Source organism: Centrocercus urophasianus, unplaced genomic scaffold (assembly GCF_019232065.1).
Source record: "Centrocercus urophasianus isolate 14NV4802_14NV808 unplaced genomic scaffold, USGS_Curo_1.0 seq_23, whole genome shotgun sequence".
Taxonomy (NCBI): Eukaryota; Metazoa; Chordata; class Aves; order Galliformes; family Phasianidae; genus Centrocercus; species Centrocercus urophasianus.
The window spans coordinates 17,049,864-17,064,300 of NW_024884789.1; the positions used below are offsets into that span (position 1 = coordinate 17,049,864).

Genomic DNA, 14,437 nt, shown 5'->3' on the forward strand with positions numbered 1-14,437 from the left:
GCAAAGAGTTCCATTGCTCTCGTCTCGCTGGTGTCTAAATCACAAGGTTTCACTCTTAAAGCAAACCCATTAAATCAAAGATTTAATGGGCAGATTCCATTGATGCATTGGAAAACTGGGTCTCAGTGGAAGTGTGAGTCAGCACGATGTTGCCTGTAGCTTAGAAACGTTTTCAATACTCCTGGCACAAATCTTTCTTTATAAAAAGGCTCCAGTTTGCACCTGCCCGTGCTCCAGGACTTGGAGAGTGTGCTGAGGTTGGATCTGCAGATGGGCATTTCTGCAAAGGGCCTGGGAAAAGTAAGGCTAAGAAGGAGAGCTGGTTTCTTTTTCGCCTTCACATAGGGCTGAAGTTACGTGCAATAGTGTGATCATAGATGCTCTCTACTTACGCCAGGTGCAGGTAGCCTTCACCACCTGTGTGGTGCTACAGCAGCATCAGTGCAGGAAGGCCAGACACTGGTTGTATGTTTGACAGGCTCTGTCACCATGTTTAATGCTTTCTTTTTTTTTTCTTTGCTGAAGGGAACTCTGAATGGGAGAGCCTTGCAATGGGACAACAGCCAAGAGAGCACCTGAACAGCAGAGCACTTTGGTAGCAGCGAGAAAAGTCAATACAGGTTCTGATAGCACAGCAGCACTCAGCAGGCTCATTGCTTTCTCTGACCTACAGTGCTGACATCCAAACTGAAAGGACTACATTTAAGTGTCAAAGAGGTAGGAGAAATGTAGGATGAGGTGTCTTATGCATCGGGTGATTCTAGGAGTGCATTAGAGAGGCAAGATCTGACTCCATTTCTCCTGTGTAGGTCACATGTGCAAGCCATGAGACTGTACTTTGGAAATAGTTGGGAGCAAGCGGTCTCTGTCAGAGAGACGAGTCCAATTCAGGGTGCACACAGACTGATGCCATTTTGTCAGAGCTGCACCTGCTCGTGCCAGCTCGGAGGGTGGCCGAGGGCCAGACAGCACTTTGCTAATCAAATAGGAGACATGGAAGTGAGTTTGATTAAAGCTGAGAGACAACATGTGGGGGAATGGTGGGAGGAACCACTCTGAGCCAGTGGAAAAGAGATCTGCTGGAAAAAAATGATGGAGAAGGATTTCTGCTGTTTGAATGGGTGAAAGTAATAAGAAAAGAAAAGCTCAGAGAAGGCTGCGGGTCTTTGGGAGATGTGATGGTTAGGGACAGCAGCAGGAGAGCAGCCAAATCTTCTTGTCGTAACATTTCAGACCTGCTGTGGGCAAGCATTGCTGCAACTTTTGTTAAGCATGATAATGCTAAATCCCAAAGACTTTGCCCAGCAGCTTAGGGGGACACAGAGAATAAATGAGGTCTGATTCTGGGATGTGCAGGCTGTTGCCTCTTGTGTGCAGAAGATCCTCCTGAACCAGGAGTTGGGGATTTGGCCCTATGCTGTGCAATGCTCTCTGTGAACAGCTTATGCTGAATTATCACCGTGCTCAGGGCTCTGTTCCCAGGGGAACAGGGAGCTGGCAGCCAGGAGACTCAAAGGGGACAGGGACCTCGTGTGGGTGGTGGGGCCAGAGCTGACTGGGTGGCAGTACAGCTCGTGAGGCTCTGTGATCACTGAGTCTCTAAACCCAAGGATGTGCTGCAGGAATCCTGCCTTACACCCTTTCAGGACATGGGGAGAGGTGGAGCTGCTGTGGTTTCTGGCAGCTGCCTTCCAGCAGCTCCAGCACTGCACGTGCAGTTTGTGTGATGTGAGCAGAGGAGCTGATGGAGCCAGCATAGCCTGGTGGGCTTTGCTGCCGTGTCCTAAAAGGAAAATGTTTTTTCTTTAGGGGACCCTTGGCTGTGGCATCGACCCTCAAAACAGTTTTGCATGTCCTTTTAGTGAGACATATTCCCTCTGCTTGCTGAGCTGGTTACAAGATGGTAGATGAGCAGTAGGGAAGGGAAGATACTCTGAATGGACTGAGAGAGCAGCCACCTAACCTTCCTCTTCTTCTCAGGATGTGTGTCATTAAAGCCATTAGACTTAGACTAGGGAAAATATAGTCAGGGAGGGGGAACACAAACTGCATCAGAGGTTTGGGCAAACCATTTGAGACCCGATATGATTGAGTCACACTGAAGGGAGGTAAGATTCTGTCACGCGTGCCCGCTGTAGTGAGTATGAACAAACCCAGAACAGCTGGCTGTAGCATATGGAGCATCCAGAAGGGAACAAAGCTGAAATAATTCCCTTTCCTCTGCTCTTTGCTTATCCTGGCCCTGATTCAGGAGAGCGTTGGGGATCGTTCTCAACTTTAGGCCTGCACAGATTTCCATGATATTGAGTTTCAGTTTTACAATTGACTTAATGAATTTTCTGTACAGATGCTTGTGCCTGAGTACCATTGGGGTACAGCATTCCTGAATCACAGAGCCCAGAAAGGCACTGAAAGAGCACTGTCACCTCTGTGAAGCTCAGAAGGAATTCCAACCTGCAGGTGTTCACCTCGGTTCTGGGCAGGAGCTGGTCTGCAGAAAGATCTTTATGAAGAAGGCAGGAAGAAATGTGAGACGGATCAATTCTGTCACACAGCTGGCGACTGGGCCTCTTCTGGGCTGGTGGTATTTTTACTTTCCCTTAGAGCTGATCAGGTTTTAGGCTTTGAAAGGAAGCAGCTTCCCTCATCTGCATGCTCTGCACATGGAAATGGCTGCTCAGGAAACTCGAAGGTGGCAGGTTTACCTGAGCTTTCAGAATCAGGTAGAAATGATTTACTCTTTCATACTTATTTCCCATCACCATGACAAGGTTCAGGGGCTGAAGGACACAAGTGGTAATGGAGTCCCATTGCCAGCGCTGCTGTAGCAGTGTGGTGACAACGGAAAGGAGTTGTGGCATAAGCAACATACATACATGTGTGTCTGTGTATAAAAAGGTGAATGTGGTGTAAGTGATCTCAGTCATCATTTCTGGCTTCAGTACCTAAGAGGTTGGTTATCAGCTGCTCTTAGCCAGCGATGCAGTGGTGGAATCAGGTGCTGTCTGTCCAAAACCAGTATAAAGAACAGAGGAATTCACAGGAAAGCTGCTTGCTTCTTGTAAAAACCATTCTGTGTGTGCATGTAAGTGTGTGTATGGGTTTTGCACTTGTCTCAGCATTTTTAGGTGGGCTGTGAAGCAAATTTTCTGAGCATTCGGCACCTCCTGCTATGCAAAGGCAGGCCTGAACATTTGTTAGGTTAGAATTCATCTTTGTGGTACCCTTTCAGCAAATGCCTCTTTTTAGATAAAAAGGTTTATTTGTGATTTGCAGAACTCTTTCAATCTATTGGCTCCTCTGATATCCTAAACCTATTAGTTCACCATCCATCTACAAAATTTTCCAGGAGAAAGCAGGCGAGACAAGAACTGAATTTCTAATAGAAGAAACAAAACAAAGAAAAACCACCACCAACAAGCAACAAAACCACACCAACAAGCAGGAGCCAAAATGAAATCAGCAAAGCAAAATCCTGCCCAAAGGTCTCAGGTTCCATTTTGAACTCAATAAGGCAGGGTATAAAAATACAGCCGTGCTTCTCCCTCCTCCCTGCACCTCCCTTTTAAGCAGAGCATACCTAATCACTGTCAGGCTCCCAGTGCCTGTACTGGGGCTGTACCCTTTAAGCAGCTTCTGAGCCCACAGGCAGAGCTCACTGGAGAAGCAGCCTGAAATGAGCTGGAGCAGCTGTATTACATGGTCATTTATAGCTGGTAAGTGCTGCTGCTTGGGACCCTGTGACCATGGCCCCTAGATCTCTTTGTGCTGTTGTTCAAAAGGCCAAAAGATGGGAGAAGAAACAGAGAACCAGGAACAGGAAAGATTTTTTCAGCAAACCTCAGCATTGGCGTTACAGCATCTTTCTCAGCTCGTAGGCAGAAGCAAAGCAAAACTATTCTCAAAGGTGCATTTCAGCTCTATTAAAATAGTCATTCTACACCAGGTTTTTTTAATACGGTCTCCGTAAGTCTTTAACATTAAAAGATAACGAGAACAGGCAAACAGACAAATCACAATGCCTAGCGCCCTGCTAAAACATGGGAGCAGCCCCCCCTGCAAGAGTTTGACTTTCCTCACTGCTGGTCATTTACATTTTCATTTATGAAAAGGAGGAAAAATGAGCTGCCACCGCAGCACCTAAGCATAATGGAAAGGAAAAGCCTTGGTGCATTCCACACGAGGCTGCGCTGTCAGGCTGTGCAAGCAGGTCATAATGTGATTCCTTTCGTTCCGGCCCTAAGCCTGCCTTCCAGTTTGATCACAGAGCTCAAAAATATTTTTTGCATTTGATAATATCCCTGTTCTGCTCGGCCACAACTTTCTGCTCTCTATTATTTTCCTTTTGCAGTGTTTTTGGAGACAGAGCAACTCCATCCCTGCCAGTGCTGCTCGCATTGTTCCTGTTAATAATTACCTTCATCACAGTAGTTATTAGGGGCCCCAACTGCTGCAGACTCGATGCATGTACAAGGCAGCCTCTGCCTGAGGAGCTTAAGGTCTAAATAGGCAAGGCAGATAGTGGAAGTGTTATCAGTCTTATTTTTACAGAGAGCTTAAATGACCTGCCGAAGGTCACACAGAGAGTCTGTGGTGAAATCATGACTGGAATACAGATCTTCTATGTTTTATTCAAGCATCTAACCCAGGTTCCTGGCTGAGGAGGGCATTTTGAGGAGGCTGCCTGTACACACGTGGGTCTGGGGGCAGTTCTGGGCCGCATACTGGATTGGCATGTGCCCTCCTTTTGAAGCACGTCTGTGAGGAGCTTCAGGTGTTGAAGCAAATGCATGGGTGGCACCAGCAGCTACACGTGCACGAGATGCGTGCTCACCTGGGATGCACGTCTCGGTGCAGTTCAAGGACAGAGCTCTCAACAAAGTGGCAGGAACTGTTGGTGTTCTTATGGAAGTGTTCACTATTCCTTGACTGTGCCAGAACAGAATCATGCAATCATTAAGGTTGGAAGAGACCACTAAGGATCATCTAGTCCATCTCTCCCAACCACGTCCCTCAGTTCCAGATCTGCACGTTTCTTGAACACCTCCAGGGCTGGTGACTGCAGGGTAAAACTTGCACATTCAAGAGATGGTGGCCGAGCTGCTGTTGGGTTGATGAAGAGTGCAGTCCAATGATGGCTGTGCCTAGCTGTGTGGGTCTTGATGCTCAGAAGCTTAGGTAAGCTAAGAACCTCAAGCTGTACAAAAGCAAACATTTTAAAGTGTTGTTACAAAATACACATTTAAAATAATAAGAAAAAGACTGTGATGTAGTATCCACCAGGAGAAGTAACTATCCTACAGAGCTCCCTTCTGTCAGAATGACCCTTGGAGGACTGGAGAAAGATGAAGATCCTTCCTCTAAGACCCTTTTGCAAGGTCAGGGAGGTTGCATGGGCTGCGTCTCTGCCACACCTGAGGGCAAGGAAATGGCTTCTCTTGTGCAGGGACAACCTGTGCTGTGTAGTGGTCCCCTACCTTTGTGTTTGGCTGCGGGAATGCCTTACGTTAGTTTCCATCATCATTTCCTGGAATCAAGGTACTGATCTTCGAGAATTAGCACAACCACCTCATTAGCTGATTGCTTTAGAGGCCATTTTAAAGAACTGCTCTTTTCCTTAGCGTTTCCAGTCTGCTCTTCCGTTGCTTGCAAATACAAAATTCCATTTCCCTAAGAGTCAATTTATGTCTAAACTATAATAATTAGCCGTTTCAATGCATTCCAACGTGTCTGTGTTTTTTAGAATAATTTCATAAAACACTTTGCACATATAATTGAAATTGACTTTAACTTGAAACTCAGAGTCGGTATTTCTGCAGTCTAAGTTTGTTTCTCAAGGAAAATATTATTCCTATGTCTGTGAAAGGAAGGAAGGAACGTGATGTGTGCCGCACGGTACAAGGATTGAGACTCAGAATTTTAACAGCTTTGGCCAGTTTTGACTGTAGGACTGCTGAATTCTGCACTCAACGTCCACATTATTGAGTCTCTCAGTTCATGCTGCAGTCAGGGTCCAGCTCCACAAGGCTTTTTGACAAATTGTAGCCTTTGAGTAATTGTCATGGTTTCCTGAGAAGTCAACAGTGTTGTTTTTTTTCAGCGGCTGGATTGGATTAAGGCAGTTTAGTTAATTGCGATGTGAAGGGAGACATTTGAGAGCTAATGCATACTGCTGAATACAATTCCTTTTCATTTTTTTTTTTTTTTTTTTCTGGACACAATGTTTTCTTAGTTTAAAGTTGCATTTATGGCCAAATAATTTGTCTTCAGCTCCCCTTTGTAACTTACCTTTCAATTAATGTCTTTTGCCATTGTTTTAATTTTAAAGCTGTGCCATTAAAAAGCTTTTAGCACGCTGTGGCAGGCCCATAAGTGGCGTGGAGTTCTCAAAGTGCCTCCTAGTGCTGATTTTCCTGAAAGAGCTTAAAAATTGCTGCAGAATGACCCTGTCCTCTTTTCCTGCGCCAAACTCACACCACAATTCTATGAACATTAAGAAAAATCTTTTCAGACGTAGTCTATAGAAATGCTCTGTGGGAATGCTGGAAAGATTAGGCCGAAAGATTTAAAGCTCAGGAATGCAGCCTTCTTGATGAAGGGACGGTGCATCCAGAAGCATACTTGCCATATGAGTTATTCTTGTGTTCCATCAGCCTAGGGGAATAGAACTCCCCATACAAATGCTTATAAACATTACCAATTACAAGTGGAGACACTTTGCCAATATTTAAATAATTTCATTACAGTAAATCTTTAACTTTTGAAAATACTCCGAATGAAATTTTCAGTGCTGCTTTCCAAGTAATGAAGAAGATGACGGGCTGTTTCCTTTTCAACGTTGTAGCTGAAAATGATTATTGAATATTTTGATTTTCCAAAATTTGTAGCATCGGAGACAACAAATAAAATTGTCCTTCTCCAGAACGTCTTTGTTTCCTGTACTGAAAAAGAAGTTAATATATTTTTGTCAATAAACAAAGATTTTGCCTGATGAAGATGCAGCGTTTTAGCTGTGGGTTAATCTCGTAGAAGCAGCGTTATTTAATTTGCCACTGACTCAAGAGATCTGTGCAGACAACTCTGAGCAGCGCTGTTCTGTGCCGCTGCGGTTTCACAGGAGCCACTTTGTTACTTTCTGCATTTCCATCCAATAACCATTTTCAGAAATGTTCTTCGAAGCCGTTCTGTAGCAGTCCTCCAGTGCCTGTTTGCATGCTGCCTTGCTCATGGCAGACTGTCAGGTCCCACTGAGAAACATTTTCTGCACACCCTGTTGTGAGTTTGCTTACAATTACAGCTCCCTTCAATGCAAAATCGTATCCAGCCATCTTGCAAAATACTGAATCTCCCGCATTGTCTCCTGCACCTTGAGCTATTGCTAAGAAGCTGCCACTGACACTGGGGTTCTTACCAGAGCAGGAGAACACAAGGAAATAGCTGCTGGTGTTGGTTTTCATTTCAGATCTCATCCTGCTCAGTGGGTCTGCAACCCGCAGACACTGGGACTTGCACAGTCAGAAACTAGGCCACGATGAGTATAGGGAGGCGTCATCTGCAGAGATGAGCAGGCTCAGAAAATCCAATATTCTAGGTGAGCTTCTCTTGTACAAGTGGCTGTAGCCTGTCCGCTTGTCTTTTGGATCCTAGTGGCAGTTGAGACCCTTTCCATCTAAAATTTCTAAAGACTCTTAGGGTCCATTGCTCTTGAAGATGCTGCAGAAGTGTGAAGTGCTGCTGCTTGAAATCACTTATCAGCACTCCACCTCAAATAAGAAGTCAGTCTGGGGAGGTGAAGCAGTCTTTCCACAGCTGCCCGGAGTCGCTACAGCCTGCCTCAGGGAAGTGGGTATCTGAAGTGCCTTTCTCAGTCACTTCCAGTCCTCCAGCTCTCAGTGATATCCTCCATTCTCAAGCTGTCACCTCACTGCAGGCCTGGAGAGAGAGCACTTGCTTTCTCTGAAGGAAACCTTCCAGCTCCTCTCTCCCCCAGACCCAGCCCAGGTGAGCTTGGAGGAGCTGCAGGGCATTGGGGCTAGAAAGCAAGAACAGAGCTCTGGGGTGAAGTCACACCAAACTGCCCTCACTGCTTTCCTCTCCAGCCTGTGGGCTGCTGTGGGATTAGCACAAGATCAAGAAAATGTTTCTCCCTTTCTCATTAGACACGCGTGGATAATTTTTTATTACAAGTTCAGTAAGTTCAGATTTGTTCAGTTTGAACTCTTGACTAACCCCCACTTTTTTTTCCTGTATTTACTATGATTCAACCTTCTCTTTACTGTAGTTATAAACGAATGAAAAAAGGCCATTTTCAAGAAGCAGGGATGCTGAGCTACCCGCTGCTTTGGAATTAGTTGGAGGGAGTGAAAGTATGCCTAGTACTGCGTGTGCTTCTGCAGCATTGGAAAATGGATCAAACGTGCACCAGGGCTGATTTCAAAGTGCTTGTGATGCAGGCAAAGCTTCTATACGCCCATATGTGCCATCATTAGCACCAAACAAATCCAACGGTAGGCAAAGAACTTTAGAAATCCCCCACAGGAAGTGGTTTACACCCTGGTTTTTGGAGTCCACAGCAAACAGGGACTACTGGTAAAATTCAGAATTGCTTATTACAAAGTCAAACAGCTCAAACAATACTCTGAGGCAGAATCAGTCACTCCAACAAACATGAGTACGAAATGCCCAGGCATGTACTGGTACTTCAGCTCCCGTGGGCTTTGCTCAGCTGTGTTGTGGAGGTGCTGCAAACATGCAGCATCCCCTGAGCTCTGCGGCTCCTGCAGGAGGTCCCTGGTGAGCAGGCAGAAGTGGACAAGGATGTTTGAAACCTTTTCCACCCAGCCTTGCCTAAGGCACTGTTTCTGAAGCATGTAGATGTCAGTTGGATTTCTGTGCTGTTGGCAGCATTTAAAATGGAGGCCCAGGCCCAGAGCAGCTGCTGCTTCTGCAAGTCGGGAGTCAGGAAGGGCACGATTCATCGCCACAGCAATATTGTGCCTGGCTCTGCTCCCTCCCACCCACAAGTATGAAAAGTGAACCAAACTCTTCTCACAACAGTAGGAGGTTGCACAGCTGAGACCTCCCCTGAATTCTCCACTGGTTGCAATAAAAAGCAGATGTGCAAACCCTTCCTGGAGCAGGGGGCTGCAGTGGGCACCTACTGGAATGTTAAGAAGGAAAGACAGGATGGTTTGTTGCTGACGGAATGTTGCTTTGCTCAGGGGACCATATTATTGCTGTTATTTATTATTTATGCTCTGCCAAAGGTGTGCTTTATAGGCACAGTTTGAAGAAGAACAGTGTCCAGTCCCACTGGATGCTGAGCTGCTGCTGGCAGATGCAGAGGGGCAGGCTGGAGGGGAAGGGCAGGCTGAAGGGGCCACTTCTCCCTGCACTGCACTATAGGAGTCTCTTAGTGGTGCCAAGGTGCTCTCTGGGCAGGAGGTGGGCTTGGCTGGGGAGCTTGGCGTGGCTTTGTCACCACTTTGCACAGTTGTCGGCTGGTAGTGTTTGCAAGGGCATGTACCCTGTTTGATATGCATTCAGAGTCTGGCAGCAGTGGGAATGAGTGAACAATAAAAATGCTGCTGTCACAGCCCCAGTTTTTTCTCTCTTTTTTTTTTTTTTTTTTTACAGATTCCCAGCCATCTGCTGCCTCACCAGCTGCTCTCGATGCAGGATGAAACTTATCTCAATTCAGGAACCTGGGCCTCAGGCAGAGGGGTGGAAGGAGCATCGCTGACCTCACAAGTGCTGTCTGCAGGATGCGCGCCCAGACTGGGTAAAAGCTCTGGAGGGATGGGGAGCGAAAAGGGGGAATAGGTGAAAGAAGTGAAGATAAAACTCACAGGCAGCCTCTTGTTGACCCCTTAGAAAATGTTAGAAAATGTTGACCATAGAGAAATGCTGACCTGGGGCAGTGTGAGGGGGCCTGGATCAGATGGAGGTCCGCCACCTCCTTTAACCAGCATTAGGTTGACGGAAGAGAAGGCATTCACCCAAGGCTGCAGAGGATGTGTGAGATCCTTGGTGTGGTGCTGCAACCAGCCCTGTTTGCTTTGAGGCCATTTCTACTGGGGAAGGGGAGAGGAGCCTGGTGGCAACGGAACTGGCAGAGGTGGAGGGAAAGAAGGGAAGTCTGCCTTAGAGCAGCTGAGCAGCTACCTGCAGATAGGGAATGGAGAGACAGCTGTTGGAAATGTGTGGGGTGAGAGGCCCCAAGGAGTCTGACTGCCAAGGAAAGGAGCATACATTACTTGCTGTCTTTGAGGCATCTAGTTGAGCATTTCCTGATTTCATTAAGTCTGATTTTTATAATCCCCTTGGGGTTCAAGCAGCTAACTGGAATGCTCTTCACTCCTGTCCCTTGATCCCTCCAGTGCCTGTCTCCAGAAACAGTAATGATGCTGGACCAGGTGAGGAGGAAGCAGTAGGTTGGCCACGTGAGCCGATAGGGAGTGACCAGGTTCCATCCTTCATTTCCAGAGAGCTCCTCTGCTTTGCCTGTGCCACTTCAGGCTGCTCAGAGCACCCTCCTCCCGCTTTTATGCGTTTTCCAATTAAATTTCCTCCATGAGGAGGAGAGAGGCACTCTGAATCCATTAGCATTAGTAATTACGCAGACGCTTCGGGGAGTTGACTGCCCATCATTACATATAATTAATGTTTCTGGTTATGAATGGAGGGTTTGTTACTTTTTTCTCCTTTTTGTGCTGGAATAGGGCGGGGTAGAGGTGCAAGGGGGTGATGTTACTGTATTCAATTTGCATAATCAGAAGACCTGATTGGGTATGCATGAGGGTAGGGGCTGGGGGGAACTTTCTCCGGTGCACACTCTATTAAGCTGGTGGGAAAACTCAGGAGGGAGATGCAGAATGCAAAGCAAGGGTGAGCACAGCACAGTGACTGCAGACAGCAAGAGGCTCAGGTTTATGCAATGCCACCATCACAGACAGGGAGGGAGGGAGCTTTGGGCTCACGTGGCTATGTGCAGTGCCCTGTGCTTAGCCCATCGTTTTACTTCACTTGATTGTTTGAAATGAACTAGGGGTTCTTTAGCCAGATTATATTCCTGGTTTTTATTTGAGTATACACACTATATGCAGGCTCCAGACGTGTGTGTACACCAGGTGACACAGAGCTGGACTCCAGATTCTCCAGATTGCTCTACTCTACCTCAAATTTATCCCGAGTCTTTCTCCCCCAGCCCCTGGATATAGGCAGCCTATCACTGGATTCAAGGCTTTCTTGTTTTGTGACAGCTGTTACGCTCTCTCACTGCTCCACAGAAAGCATATATAAACCATGGCTTGGCCTACTGGAGGATTTATGGAAACATACCTGGTGAAGGGACCTGCAGGAGTGGGGAGAAGGTCCTGGAGTCAGTATTTAGTTATTGAGACAATGCCATGGGAGGGCAGAAAGGTTCTCAAAACAGGGAGGGATGAAGCAGTTGTGTGTGCAGCGTAGATCAGGTTGGCCAGAGAATGTCTCAGTCAAAAAAGAATGTGGGACAGCAGTTGTTCAGACACTCTGATGCTTGAAGTCCCACGCTGTTTGAAGTACTGTGTCCTACCTTATGGCTGTCCTTATTTTCTGACTGATTACAATCTACTGCTTGCAGTGCAGACGTTGGAAATTGGATGAATCTCTTGTGGTATCTCCTCTTTGGTCAGCACAAGCAGAGTGTTTCCCCAGCGGTGCAGTGGAGAAAGACTTGGATCATCCCTGTTTGTCCCACGCACTGGCTCATCAGATATTTCTAGAGAAGGTAGGGAGAAAATTGGCTTTGTTTCCCAGCATGTTACCCCAGAGCTTGTAGAAACGTGAGTCAGATTCCCAACACTTTTCAGTAACCTTTGGAAGAAGTGGAGGACACACACAGGAAATAAACCATGCAAGACAAAACCAGAGGAAAAAAAAAAACAACACTGCTATTTCTGTGTAAATGTTTATCGGTATGTATTTGCACATGTGGTTTTAAAACAAAAGATCAGTGGGGAAAACTTGAAGTTCATTGCACGCCTTGCAAGAAGAAGAAAATCAGTCTCTTTATAGCGGGCCAGAATGAGAGGACACCAGCTTTATTCTGAAGAATGACTTCTGGCAGAGGAAACTTGAGGCACAACTGGATTCTGTTTTGTTGAGGTTTTGTTCTCTCTAACTGAGAGTTGCTTTAGAGATTTGCAGTTCTGAGGTTCATGCTGTTCATTATTTTGTAAAGTGTTTATACATTTGGTCTGCTGCTTGAGGAAACCACTGGGGAAGACTCTCTGTAAGTAGAAGCACCTGTAAAATCTCCAGTGTACACAAAACCAAAAGATCTGATTTGCTTAGACCACAAACTTTTCTGAAGGATGAGAAAGGTCTCAGTACTGACTGGGAAGGTGAAATCCCAGAAGGCACTTACTAGAAAAGGAGTGGAGGTCTTGGGGAATTACTTGATAAATAACCACAGTAAAATCATAGCATAGCAGCACTCTGTGCTTCTCTTATGTGGTAGGGAGGAAACTTTCTGGCTGTGAAATGGGAAGATGTCAATAGCTCTGCTTCATTCTCAGCTTCTGCAATGTCCTTCCTTCAACAAACCATGCACTGGGGCAGCCAGACTGCAATGGGCAGCAGCCTGTGCTGATGGAAAGAAGATACTGTCTGGATCCCATGGAGAGCAAGGTGAGCTCAACCTTTTAAGGGAGTCCATTGGCTCAAGCCTCAGTTTGTGTTTCCTGTGATCAAAGCTCATCCCGGTGTGGTACCAGACAAAGCTGTGCTGTACCTCAGAGTGGAGTAACAAGATAAAGACCTTGTTATTCTCCAGAGCCAGTACTGAGGTCAGGAACGCTAAAGGAAAGGAAGACAGAAACAATTGCCAAAGCAGGAGAGAGAGTACGATGAGAATAGGGACAGCCTACAGTCAAATAACTGCAGTTGCATACTGTGTCTGAGCACACAGGGGGATGCTGGATGTGAACACATTCTGTAGCCATTGTCCAGAAGGACCTCAAACTGTAAGAACAGGGTCCAGCACGTACCTGCCCTTCTATAGGGTGTCAGTCTCTTGTAACAGGCTGCTCTGTGTTTGCTGAAGTTAACAGCTGATGGAAGGGCTTGAAGATGTCACTGAAAAATTCTGTGGGAAAAGGCTTAGAACAAGGATCCCTCTGAACTGTGCTCAACAGCATCTCCGCAGGGATCACATCACTGCCACGTGTAGTCATGGCATTTTCTGTCTTTCCCTTCCCTTTCTCTTTTTTGGGGCTGGGTTAGGATGTGTATGTGCAGCAGTGACACGTACAGCAGCACACATGGGTACACACAGACACACAGCGCATGCATACGCTGGCACTTGAGATTGCTGAAGGCAGAAGTTAAATCCCACATCAAAGCAGAGAGCTATTGGAGCAGCACTGTTCAAAGGCACCAGCTTCCTTCCTGGGAAAGACAGATTGTCACTTTGATTAAGAGATTTTAACAAGAGAGAAAAAAGAGAGGGAATGAAAGAAGGGAGGAGAGAAAAGTGAGAGTTTTCATTTATACTTTTTCTCCCCTTTGGCCATCCAAATAAAGTTTTGGTTTGATGAAAAAAAGACCCCAATTTAAAATAAGTTTAATGTAACAATGAATTATTTAAAGCAGAAGAAAATACAAGCTGCTGCCTAAAAAAAAGAAAAAAAAAAAAAGAAAAAGCTATTATTGAAATGTCAGAACAAATACCCAGCTTGATCTGCATTAATATGATAAATACTAATATATTCATTTCCCCTGGTGCTTCTGGGCTTGCAGAGGTACATCTGCAGTGCCTTGCTTATGGTAATCAGGTCGCAGCTTCAAAGGGAGGCACGCAAGGTATTCTGGGTGATGTTGTGCAAGCTGCAGTGAGAGACCTTGTGGTTCATCACGTAGAGTTGAGGAGAACTGAGCAGGGGTCTGCTGAAGATCTCTTGATTGCTGCAGGAAAATGAAAGTCTTGTCGTGTTTGCTGGTGGACCATCAGTCACGGGACAAAACTGGTGCCTGCACGTTGTCATTTTGCTGTAATGAGAGTGAGGTGGAGAAAGCAATGAGCTTTGCGTCTTGTATCTCCACATCCTAATTCCTACTGTCTCCTACGGCTGGGAATAGGTGCCATGGGTGAGCTGCAGAGCACAGCTGCAAGCCAACCAGCATCTCAGTTTCTTCTTCTACAGTCTCACAGTAAATAATTCAGGAATTATTTAGTGAAGCTGATAGTTTAAAGCTTCAAGAACCTTCATGTGGTTTTGGAGTCTAGTAATCTGGGAACTGCAAGTAGAACGTCTCCAGCAGGGACCAGTGTTGCCTTCTTCTAGGCACCATCTCTACTCACCCTGTTCTTGTCTTTTGGATGAGAGGCAGGGAGAGGAGGGAAACATGTTTGGAGAGAGGAGGTATGATACAGTTACCATACGTGAACCTATCG

The 14,437-nt window shown here is 46.1% G+C and overlaps 1 long non-coding RNA gene across 2 annotated transcripts in view; it reads left to right on the plus strand.

The window, feature by feature from the left end:
• The first annotated feature begins 528 nt into the window (after positions 1-528).
• Positions 529-14,437, plus strand: part of LOC122163407 — a 67,526-nt gene continuing 53,617 nt past the window's right edge. For both annotated transcript variants that reach the window (XR_006169897.1, XR_006169898.1), the window contains exons 1-4: positions 529-717; positions 9,637-9,781; positions 11,624-11,770; positions 12,561-12,672. This is a non-coding gene — a long non-coding RNA (uncharacterized LOC122163407). The remainder of the gene's footprint in view (positions 718-9,636; positions 9,782-11,623; positions 11,771-12,560; positions 12,673-14,437) is intronic.